Source organism: Phasianus colchicus, chromosome 9, assembly GCF_987193195.1.
Source record: "Phasianus colchicus chromosome 9, bPhaCol1.hap1.1, whole genome shotgun sequence".
Classification (NCBI taxonomy): domain Eukaryota; kingdom Metazoa; phylum Chordata; class Aves; order Galliformes; family Phasianidae; genus Phasianus; species Phasianus colchicus.
This window is the reverse complement of record NC_143444.1, coordinates 28,850,060-28,862,001: the sequence shown is the minus strand read 5'-3', so window position 1 is coordinate 28,862,001 and position 11,942 is coordinate 28,850,060. Positions and strand designations below refer to the sequence as shown.

Sequence of the window (11,942 nt, the reverse complement as noted above, 5' to 3'; positions counted from 1 at the left end):
GCAGCAGAAATAATACAGCTAGCACAACAACCTTAATGAAAACTTCCCAGAGTGCCCCATGTCAAATACAGACCAGAAACATCATCATCTATCAAATAATAAGAGTACTCAGCTCTCTGTAAAGCAGTAGGCAATCTTTTTGGATAAAACCAATGGAAACCAACAGGGTGTTGGAGGAATGAGCAGAAGAAGGCAGCAAAGAGCAGCAACGTGTACTCTGGAGGTGGTTCGCAGCTGGTGATTTTGGTAAGATTTTTACTTTTAATTCTTTCTTTTCTTCCAATCTGATGCTCTTCCCTGAGATGAAAAGTAGCTTCTGTGGTTGCACTACTCCTTGTTCTTGGTGTATTTCTCACTTGCATAAGGATGCCTGCAGCTCAAGGTAGGCGTGCTTTAAAATGTGTATTTATGAATTTAAAATTGCAAACACTTTTTTTTGGTTGTTGTTTTGCTTTTCAAATAAGCCCCATAATGAGTTGATCCTTCAAGTCACTCGCAAATAAGACAGTTCCAGTGAGAGAGGCTGTTCTGCGGGATTGATTTTTGGAAACTATTTAGGGAAATTACTGTAGGCTTTCTGAGCAAATTAGTGAGAGCGTGGAAGGACCACAAAAAGGCTTTTTCCCTTAAGATTTGCAGGATCTTGTGAAGAGGGGGAAGGAAGAAAGAAACATGGTAATTAAATAATTCTTTATAATGAAATAAAATTATGCGAGGTCGGGTTTTGAACTTCAATAAATTCCTAGATGCTTCTACTAAAAGAAATTTTTCTTCAATTTGAGGTTTTTAGTAAGGAAAGGAGATTAGTGTTGCTCCAAATGTATATTATATGTGTGTATTCCTCCCTTGCAAGCTTAGATTCAGGATGTTGAAAAAGAAAACGTACCACTCATGGGTGTGAGATGAGCAAGGCAACTGCTGTGTTGGGCTATGGAGATGTGCAGGGCTCCTCTCATGAGGATTATAATTAGCTGAGTTTCCCTTGAAATGTTCATCCTGGGGAAAAACAGTGGATGAAATCTTTGGGTCTTTCATGAGGACTTCCTAAATATTTGAATTGGAGAGGGGCATGTCTTGTTGCTTGAATTCAGTTAATATTTTGTGGGGACGGTGCTGAGGCAGTGGTGATGCAGGGCATGGGGAACTGGGAAAGCTATTCATGGACTGCTGCTGCTGATCAGATGCCACTTGGTCTGCGTGCACATTTATCTTTATGGTGCTCTTCAGCTTCCCTTGACTGATGCAGAACCACGCTCAGTGGAGGTGATTCTCCAACACAGAAAAGGATGGATGTGGAGTTTGGTGCTGGGGACCACGTTTCCATAGCAGCAGTATCCCTGTGAGGCTCATGGACAAGCTCTGAGGTCATGTTCTCTGAGCTCAGGAAGTCCCAGGGCTGACTGCACTGTTTGAATGCTTCAGTGTTAGAGGAGAGATGCTGAAATGCTGTTTTACTCTCACAGGGTTGGAATCACACCTGGCTCCCACTGCTGCTCACGTATTTCTATGAGCATAGCACACTTCTTGTGGACCTTGGCATCAGGTAGCAGCCAGGCTGAAGCTACTCAAGGAATTATATATTTTTTTTTCTTTTGAGGCTTTGACATGTTTTGCATCAAAAGACAGATGCATAATTATGGTATCATAAACCTGAGACAACTTTGACAATTTTATCTGATTTTAAAACATTTAATTGTTCATCAGCTTTCTTGGGCTGCAGTGGCAACTCACCAGAGATGATGTGGGGATGAAAAAGTGTGTATGAGCACTTGGAACTGCTGGGGAACTTTTTTTATTTCCAGTAATACTTTCAAAATTGTGCCTGCAGCTGCTGGTCCCTGCAGCCTGATCTCTCCTGCCTTTCCAGTGCATTGGGGCATGATGGTGTAAAGCAGGAGGGAAGAGGAGAGACTGAACAACGCTTTTATTATTATTATTTGGAATTGTCTACATCAGGTACCAGCAGGTGATATGGGCAGGTGCTGCCCAGCTTCACAGTCATCATCTTGCCACAGGCTTCACTGCTGGTGATCTTTGCACTGGTGCTCAGGTGGACCAACACGAGGCAGTGGAGATGTGGAAGAATCCCTGTGCTGCTCGGCACACTGAAGGGAAAGGATGCACTAAAAGCTAAATTGGATTTCACAACTTCAGTACTTGAACTCCTTCCTAATCCTTCCTGACACAAATCTCTGTGTGCAGGTGTGGTGTTTCTCCTCTTTTTCTCCTCCTGTCTCTTAACCTGAATGTTGTGGTGGTGGTTGTTTTTTTTCTGGATGGGGCTAGCATAGTATCCTACTTTAAAAACAAACAAGCAACCACCTCCCACAAAACCTCTGAATCACTGAATTTGTCACGATAATTAAGTATGGTAGCTACTGTTCTTGATGCATTTCACCTGCTAAGAGATGCTGCAGTCAGCACCATATGGTAACCTTTTTTTTCTCCTTTTTAACAGACTTAGAGCAGCAATTTGTTTCTCCCATGAGCCAGCACCGCAGCACACGCTGCTTAAGAGATACAAAGTAAGGCTGGTGAGCTTTTCAATTTAAGCTTTCAAGGAGCATTTAGCTGAGCTCCAGAGCCTGCTTTCAGGCACTGTCCTGTTTGCACATTAACCCTTCCACTGTGTGAAAGTGAGGTGCTGAAAGACAGAAGGGCTTGATTCTGACCAGAGACCTCTTAGACCTTCCGTTTTAACCTTCATAAATAAGCTAGCATTTATCTGCCTTTCAGATTTCATTGACAAGGAGTCTTCAATGCCTGTATGTCACCTGGAGCTTTTGGAAAGAAAATGGTTGCAGATATGGAAAATACTATTTTCTTTCAAACGTGGACTGAAACTGCAGGCTGAGTTATGGCTACATCTGTGCTGCAAAAGCCTAGTGTGGGATCCCTGATCTACTTCTGAAACACAGAGCTGTGTTACAGCACAGTGATGCTGTCCCTGAGGACCTTATCCTGAATGGTGCCATGATGAAGTGTCAGTGTTACTTTGAACTACTATCACAGAATCATTAAGGTTGGAAAAGACCTCTAAGATCAAGTCCAGCTGCCAACTGATCCTTACTATGCCCCCTAACCATGTCTTCTGTGTCACATCTTCATGTTTCTTGAATGCCTCCAGGGATGGTGACTTCACCACTCCTTGGGCAGCCTGTGCCAGCACCTGATCATTCTTTCTGAGAAATTGTTCCTAATATCCAACCTGAACCTTCCCTAGCATAGCTTGAGGACATTACCTCTTGCCCTATCCTGTATCTTTGATGTGACTTTGAATGGTGTGATGTACCGTGCCCAATAGGCAGTCGCTGTCTAGCACATCTGCTGGAGTTGTGCAGCCTGGAATGACATTCCAAAGTGGAACAATGGCCCAGTTTCATAGTGTACTAACCTGTAATACAAGAGACTCGTTTCATTTTCCTTCCCTTGCAAACACTTGATAGAAGTCCAGGTAAAGTGCAGAGGCAGGGCAGCAGCAGAGTCCCCTTCCATCAAGGTCTGCAAGAACACGTGCACGCCCCAGTGGGTCTCAGATAATGGAGGATGTGTAAGAAGCAGAAAGCCCATTTCAGGCCTTGTCACCTCCCTAGGCAAAAGTCGATCAGGGTTATGCTGAGTCCTCATTCAGATGCAAGTGCTGTGGTTGTGGTGTCATGCATCCTTCCTCCCTGCCCCCTAATTGGTCCTGGGATCTTGCAATTTGTGATGGCCCACTAATTCTGGATCAATATCTCAGCTTACTTCTGTTATATGAGACAGTGTTGATAAGCCCGTTCTGCAAGTCTTTCTCTTAGTGATAACCACTTCCTCTGCTTAATTAGGAATATCTGCTTATAAATAAGATATGTATCTGGGTGAAATGCAGGTAACAAATGGTTGCAATTAAACCTTGTCTCGTAGCTTTCCTATATCTTGCCTCACTGCATTCTCTTTTTTGTCCTCTAAAGGATAAGGGATGTGATATTTCTAGAGGACTTCTGTTTGGAGTTTGAGATGATCTGAAGTGAAATGAGTTTGAACTGTCATGCATCTAGCTTAGCTCCTGTCCTACATCCTTGTGATCTTTGGAATATCACAAACTTCTAATTTCACAATGCTTGAGAAACAATGCTGTGTGGGTTTTGTTTTGGTTTTGTTTTGGTTTGTTTTTTAAAGTTAACCAGCTTATGTAGAAATCCAATGTGGCTTTTTGTGGGAGAGGTCAAAAAGTTGCTGAAGCAGCACCCAGTGGTACTACAGCTAAATCTCTGTCAGCGTTTCCTTTAGATTTGTTTTAGACAATTCCAGACCTGAGGTGAGAATACAAATTGTCAGCTTTACAGCTGATCAGATTTTCCTTGTAAACACTGGCCTACCTGATTGAGACGAGGGATTCCATTTGTCATCGTACTGTCATTTTTCTTTGCTTTGCTAGCCAAGAAATTACTACTGCATTACCTTACTTCTTACTGAAGGCAGTAATGAAATGGAAGTAAGCACACTTGGCAGTGGTGTTTCTGAATGTGATGTGGAAAAGGTGAGCACAGCAAAGGTAACGTAGTGCCTGGGACTTCTTTGCTCTTCACACTCTTCAGCTTCATGTATCATTGCTGCTTGCTAGTGTGCTCACATACTGTTCAAATTAGTTTACTTTGCACATGTAAATGAACTTGCTAATGCTCTCATTTTAGCAATGCCATATTGAAATACTGATTAGAAATGTCACGTAACGATTTTAATCTATGTGGAATAAGCAGTTCTAGAAAAAGTAGACGTATTTCCTTCTCAGTACACCTCTGTCACAGCAGGAATGTTCGTGCTAATTTTCTTTGCCCTGAAAGGTTTGTGTTCAGCTAGTTACGGAAATAAATGGGATTGGCATTTCTTTTCTGAAGTACTAATAAACTTCTTTTCAGCCAGTTCTGAGCTTGAAATTGAAATTCCTGGTCTGGGAGAAGCCTGGAGAGATGGCTCTGCATCTGCTTGGGAATAAAATACTCTCTTTTTAAAATGATGGTTCAGAGCTCTCTACTATTCCCTACGGGAAGAGCAGGGAAGCACTGTGAGTTTACCCCAGTGCTGGAAAGCTTTGGCTCCCTACAAAGCAATTTGGTGAGCCTGCAATGCTGTTTTCATCCAAAGCATCTTGTAATTACAAACTTTCTGCTCAGCTGTCATTAGAGCTAAGATCTGCTGTTATTTATGACAGAAAGGATACTGCATGTTTCTTTTGCTTGCAGTTCTCCAAGTCAATATTTGTTTAGCAAACGCTGATGTTCTAATTCACTTTGCCATACAAAGTCCTTCAGTAATCCAAGTACTGTTCCCCAGAGTACAAATAAAGAGCTGTTCTTTCTCTTCTGGGAGAGCAGTATTGTCAAGTGTCCCATTTTGATCACAGCTGGGACATGTCTCTTGCAGTCAGCAATACTTCAGCCTTGATGCATATGCAGGTATGTAGCTTAGAATAAGTTGAACTGGGTTAGATGCAAAAAAAACCAGTCTTGCCTTGGTATAATTGCACTGTAGCTGTGCTGTCTGTGCCTTAAATGCAGTGCATGTGCTTGGGTTTTGATAAGATCGTCCTCTGTGGCTGGGGACGACCTGAGCAGGTTGTTATTCATAGGGTTGAGGAGGGACCCATGAGCAAACACAGAAAAGGATGTGTGGCTCGAATGGGTCCTCATCCACTGCTCAGTGGAAGTAGCAGATGCATGATATGAATTAGCACATACTTCAGGGCACTTTTTGTACTTATGTAGAGGAAGGAGAAGATCAAGACAGCACCTTGTTACTGAGAAAAATGACTTGTGTAGTGACCTTACATCAGAATCCTCCTTAAAAAAAAAAAAAAAACAATCTAACTCCTGAAATTCTTTGAGGAAGAAAAAAAAACACCAAAGGTTACAAAAACTCAGCACCAACGTTTTCCATTTAACAAAGGGAAGAAAAAAATGGGTCAGTACATGCCAACGCACTAATATCAGGTATATTATTTCATATGTGGAATTATCCCATGACTGAGACAAATTACTTAAAGCATTAAGAAAATCCCAGAAATGCTGATGTGGGAAAGACCTTGGGAGGTAACTCAGCATGTTGCTGGTGAGATCAAGCATACCTGTCTCACTTCCAGAAGCTGACAGTCTGCCTAACCTCTTCTTAAACCTTGAGTATTGATTTCTCATCTTCCCTAGGCAGCCTGTTCTGGGTCTTCACCACTCCTACTGCTAACAAGGCTTTCATTTTTCTAATATCTCATTCTTTTAACTGCTTGTCCTCCTGCCAGTTGAATGGAGAGCAACTGATGAATGTCCTCTGCTATTTCTGCCTTTTTGGATGATGCTTAGCATCTTCCTAGCTTAGTCTCTTTCTTTTTTTACTGGGGGGGGTGGGGAGGAACAAAAGAGAAAAAACCTTTTTCTGCCCTCTTGTAGATCACACTTCTGAAATCGCTGTTGTTTATTTATCCTTCTGACTTTCCCATTTGTCTTTGTTGTAAGGAGGAGCTCTCAAAATGGAGTATCAACTGGGATAGCTAACATCTGTCTAGTGCAATAGCAAAAGAAAAATAAGCTCCATGATAGTGTTATCTAATGCTTTGGCCACACTTCCCTTTCTGATCTTTCTGTATTTTTCACTTGTGTTCAGTTTGTGGCTCATTGTAACTCACCTGACCCATATCACCTCACACTTCCTATATCTTTTATTCTTCTTTCCAAAATACACATGGTTACAGTGCAGCACTGTCCTGTTTCAGCTGTTGGATGTTGAATCTTGTTCTCCAACATTTTGATGTGCTCTTTCTTTTCTCCTTCTGCTTAGTTTGATGTCACCTACAGACAGGTGTCCAAGTGCTCCTGCCACTTAGTCCTGTTAGAGCAATGGCATATCTGATGTTGCTGCTGATGGTGGCTATGTCAGAGACCATTTATCATAAAACAGACTTCAGGCCTTGAGCTACTTTCTTTGCAGAGCTTTGTATGAGCCTCTCAGAACATCCAATCTTAATGTGTTGAAGAGTAGAATCAGCTTGTAGATTTAGTGCCAGTTATCACTGGTCTGGCACGATTTGTACACAAGGCTCTGCATCTTGTTCCAAGTTGATCTGAATGCTGTTAGTGATTTAGACTTTTAGAACCTTCTGAAATGTGAATGATTTTTCACTGTTGTTCTTCTAACGTTCTACTGGAAGTATTTTTTCCTGTATATGTTTCAATGTCAGCTTTACTCCAGTGAGAAGGACTTTGTTCACATAGTCCTTGACAAAAGCTCCTGCTATTGTCTCTAGTAGCTCATAGCAATCCACGTGCATATAACTGCGACATGTAGTTATGAAGTGATTATAAAGCACTGTGAGATTCTCAACTCTTATAATATTATTGTTACTAAATGCTTTCAAATGCCAAGTGACACTAATGCACTTCATTCGAAGTATCGTTACCTCAGAGTTAATTTTACACCCAAGCTAAAAATAAGGAAAGCACTTTAGGAAATGTTTGAGGCTGTTGCTGTGTTATCTTTCATTGCTTGGAAAAACAAGGGTAAGCCCTCCCACATCATGCAATGCCAGTATGTAAGTGGGGGGGGATCAAGGCATTTTTACAGGGAACTGCATTTATCCCCTTACATGAATTCTAAGGATGTTTACCTCAGTGCACTCTAATTATTCATGTAGTACTTTGAAAATATATAGTGTGTATGATATGATGCACGTAGCGATAGGTTATCCTTATCTTTTATAGAACTCAGGTTCTCTGAGATTATGGCATTTTACAATTCTCTGGATTTGTTTGCTGATGTTCCATGTGATGTTCTTTCCCTGGGTCTCCCTGTCTTCCTTGGGGCCTGCTCTGTCTGTTATTTTTGTGGCTGTATACTTTGATTTTCCCCTTTCCCCCCACTTCTTCTTGGAGCTGTTTGAAAACCCTCAACTCCTTTTTGTGTTTCTTCTGTTGATGCTCCCATCACTTCCGTGTGGCTTCTTGCTGTTCTCTGCTCTCACACTGCAGTTCCCTACCCCCCACAGCAAGATTTCTTTCCCTGTGAGCTTCCCTTTCCTTCTCCTTGCACAGACCTGCACTCCAGCCATTCCTCTCCAATGTTTATCACCTTGCACAGCTCCAATGGATGCCCTCGATGTCCCTGAGGCTGGCTATGCTCCAGCCCAGCCATTTCCAAAGTGGTGCTCCCAGCCCATGGTGATCTTTTTCCCCACTTTTTGTCACTGCTCTATTTGCCTGCCTGTCTGTTCAGCTGGCTGCAGGGTGAGAGCTAAATGTCAGACCAATTTTTTCTGTCCCCCAGACTTAAAGGAGTGCCATGAAATGGAATTTGAACACCAAAAAATTTTCTTTTGCTGGGGGAATGTTTGAGCTGTGGTTTTCAAGTAGGTACTAAATCCCCACGTGATTTGCTTCCGTCTCCAGTGGAAGCAGTTCTCTCCTTAAAATCCATCTTAATAAACAGGGAGACAGCTTAAGAGACTGGAAACACTACAGGTGGAAATGCAGTAGGTGAACTGATGACGTGAGAGCATTCTCTTTTGTTCTCACATCATGGCTCTCTTTGCTGCTGGCAGTGTGGTAAGATGCTTGCAAGTAGTTGCAGTTTGCTTTTCTCTCTGGCTATGACACTTCATAGGTGATAATGTTTTGCCTACACTTTGCATCTTTGCTGCGCATCCCCTGCTAAATTTTAATTTATTCAACTGTAATTGTGGTATCTTTCAATAAGGAGACAACAGATCATACTCATGTTCTCCTGAAATCTTACTGGGTGTTACAAATGAGAAAAATAACGTGAAGATGGCTGTGGACACCAGCCAGTAGGTTTGTCTGACCAACTGTGACCAAGAAAATAGGACGAGCGAGACTGCAGATGATGCTCAATGTTGCAAATCGATCCAGCAGTGACAGGCACAGGAGCTTAGTTCTGGACACTGGGAAAATAGGCAGGAAAGATGAACAACTTGTGTCAAGGGGATCAGGGGTTTGTTTGCCTTCAGCTGGAAACAGTAAAAACAGTTAAAAGGAGGTGGTGGTGGATGTAGTGGGGGTCTGGTTGAACAAACTGCCTTCATGCTGGCTCTTCTTTGAGCAAGAGTTGGCATTTAAGGTCCCCTGTGCCAAGCTGAGCAATGTAGAAGTGACCAATGATGTAGGAAACATTTGGTCCTTGACTGGCACTGTGGCAGCCCTGTTGCATGTGGGGGCATGTGAGTTAATGGCTGCCTGAGGGCTCTGCTGGGCCTGGGCAGGGCCTGGTCCTTCCCAGAGCTGCTCTGTGGCTGGGGGACATCAGGAGAACAGTGTGTGCTTCTGAGCAAAACTGGGTTTTTATCTGCTTTATATTCAGGGACAAAGTGCTCTCACTGCATCATTGAGCCCTCTCTCTCATAATTCAAAGCTCTTCTGTATTGCTCTCCACCGTTCACAGTTGCTTTATATTAAGATAAGGATCAATCTTTGTTTTGCTTTTAGAGAGATTTAAAGTAGCCTAAGGGATTGCAGAGCACAAGGCAGTTACTTGTACAGTGGAAAAAGATGTTGCTCCAGTAAATACAACAAACAAACCAGAAGGAAAAAGATGACGTTGGGAATGAAGCTCAGCCTTACTCTACCGTAGTATTTCATGTCAAGTGATGCCTGAAGGCCACCGTCTGTGCAATCGCTGGCCAAGTTGTGAGTGGGTCTGCAGTGCCTGTGGACAGCTGTCCTGCACTGGTTGCCTTCTTGTGGACTTAACATGCAGCAGCAGGTGAAAGTAGAGTGGCTGCTGATAAATATATACTTGATTGTGTCTGGTGTTGGGCTGTTTAGGGTGACGTTCCCTGTTGGTTATACTAGTAATGTGATGGAGAGGCAGGGGTAATTGTTTGATTCCTAAAAATAAAAAAAGAAAAAAGGGAAAGTTAACATTTTAAGAACTGCTTTTGTTTTCCCCATTGGTTGAGCTGTGTTTCTCAGAATGGATAATACTTTGGTAAGTGAAAGGATTGGGGGAGAAAAAATGATTCTAGGGAAGAATGAGAGAATTCATTTTAATTGCTTGTTTTGCTCCTTGTAACCTTTTGATGAAAATGTAATAATAATAAATGAGTCATTTATAACAAACTGAAAATTCTGCTTGTTCTTCGTTAAAAAGAAAAACAAACATGACTTGGAAGCCAAAACTCATCTTCTGAAACTGGAAGCTAAATTAAAATGAAGTTGTGCAGATGATTTCTAGATGAAACTATACACAAAGGCCATTGACAAATGCATCTGATGGAAATCTTCAGAGATCTCACCTCTGAACACTGAGTGATTCTTAGCTGGATGCTTCCAGTTGCGCTGTTGCTTTGGTTGCTTTCAAGACCTAAACCACAGCTACTCAAGACTGAAATAGAATCTTGAGATTTGGGTATGAAACCCGAAGCATAGGTTTTGTGTGTTGATACTTCAATCCTATCACATCTGAAGCTCTGTGGAGAAATCATTTAAAAAAGGTAGATGCATTTGTATCAGGCCAATTTTAATTTCCCCACCTTTTCTCAGTGCTCTCTGTATCACCTGAACATCTCTTCAATGAGCTGTTTTGTGGAATATGATGCCTAACCAGACAGAAGATAACACCAGATGGCGAGGGCTGTGGACAAAAGTGGTATTGATACCTATTACTGCAATGATATATTTAAAAGCTGTTCTTTTAAGGCAGTCTTTTCCCAAGTCAGACCGAATAATCAGTGATGGAGAAGAACAGGTTGGTGCTTGGCCTTGAAGAAGAGATCCATGAGGATGTGGCAATGCAGGAGGTGGTGTGCTCCCATTTCTGGTGATGTTGTGACATAGTCTTGGCTCGTGAGGCCTCCTCTCCCCTTCTCTTCATTAAGTATTGTATAGCTGGACTATGCCTCCTGCCTTGAAGTTTTTGTTTATTTATTTTTTATTGTTATTATTTTTGCCACTACCACTGCTGGTTACGACGTGCAGAAATCGTGCCTTCGTGCTGAGTAGCTCAATTTTGGCACCTTGCCACTTTAGGCTTTCTGCTAAGCTCCCTGCGTGAAGAAAGTGAGTCATTGTCAAACTGGAGTACTCGTTGGCACGCTGCTTTTTGTGCCCTTCAATCCTGTGGTTTATTTATTTGTCTTGCTGTTGTGCATTGGAACCTTAGCGGTGAAACAGGACTCTGCTGTGCTTGTTATATATAAATACGGAAAGAAAAGAAACACTCCCCTACAGAGAGCTTGGGAATATGATGAGAGACTTTTCATAGACTTCTGCGGATATGAAAACAAATGAATGAAATGAATCCTTCTGAGAGCTGGTCATCTTAGCATGCCGACTGTTCTTGCAGGCCCCAGTGAAAGTCCTTTGTAACGCGCTGCAATAAAATGCCCTTTCATAAAAGCTAAGGACATATTATGTAGAAGTTCACGAAAGTTCCTGCTAAGGGCTCAGAATCAGGTGTTGATAAAATGTAACATGTAAAGAATATTTATTGATCAAAGATAAGATTAGTTCTCTGTGTAAGGACTGAGAAATGAGAGATAAGGTAGCAAAAATGTCTAGTGTAGAGCGTTTTGGCTGGAGATAAGTCACATTGACAAGACAGATTCTGGATGCTGCTGGGGGCCCTTTGTTCACTGCTAACCAATAGGCAGTGCGGTTTGCAGTACTGATGTTCTGTTAATTTAGGCTACCCTTTTGTCTGTTCATTTACCTTAGGCTTTAAGGATTAGCATGCAAATCATAACACAACTGATATTTATCTTTCTGCTGTGTATTTGGCGTATCTGTTTTCCAGAAGTCAGTTCTTTCTGTGCTGTTAAGGTCAGTGATTCTTAGTAGCATCTCTACATCTCGTCTTAACTCTGAGTGTGCCAACGTGAAGCTATTTGTGCAACCACTTCAGTATCTGTCACCCTCTTGCTGTTGATTGAGCTTGCTGATGAGTTGTCTATCTCCACTGCCACA

General features: G+C 42.1%; 1 long non-coding RNA gene across 1 annotated transcript; it reads left to right on the top strand.

Moving 5' to 3' along the window:
- The first annotated feature begins 776 nt into the window (after positions 1-776).
- Positions 777-4,134, top strand: LOC149916902 (uncharacterized). Its single transcript, XR_016468983.1, has 4 exons — positions 777-1,543; positions 1,868-1,956; positions 2,459-2,525; positions 2,737-4,134. It is a non-coding gene; the product is annotated as an uncharacterized LOC149916902 (long non-coding RNA).
- The last annotated feature ends 7,808 nt before the right edge of the window (positions 4,135-11,942 follow it).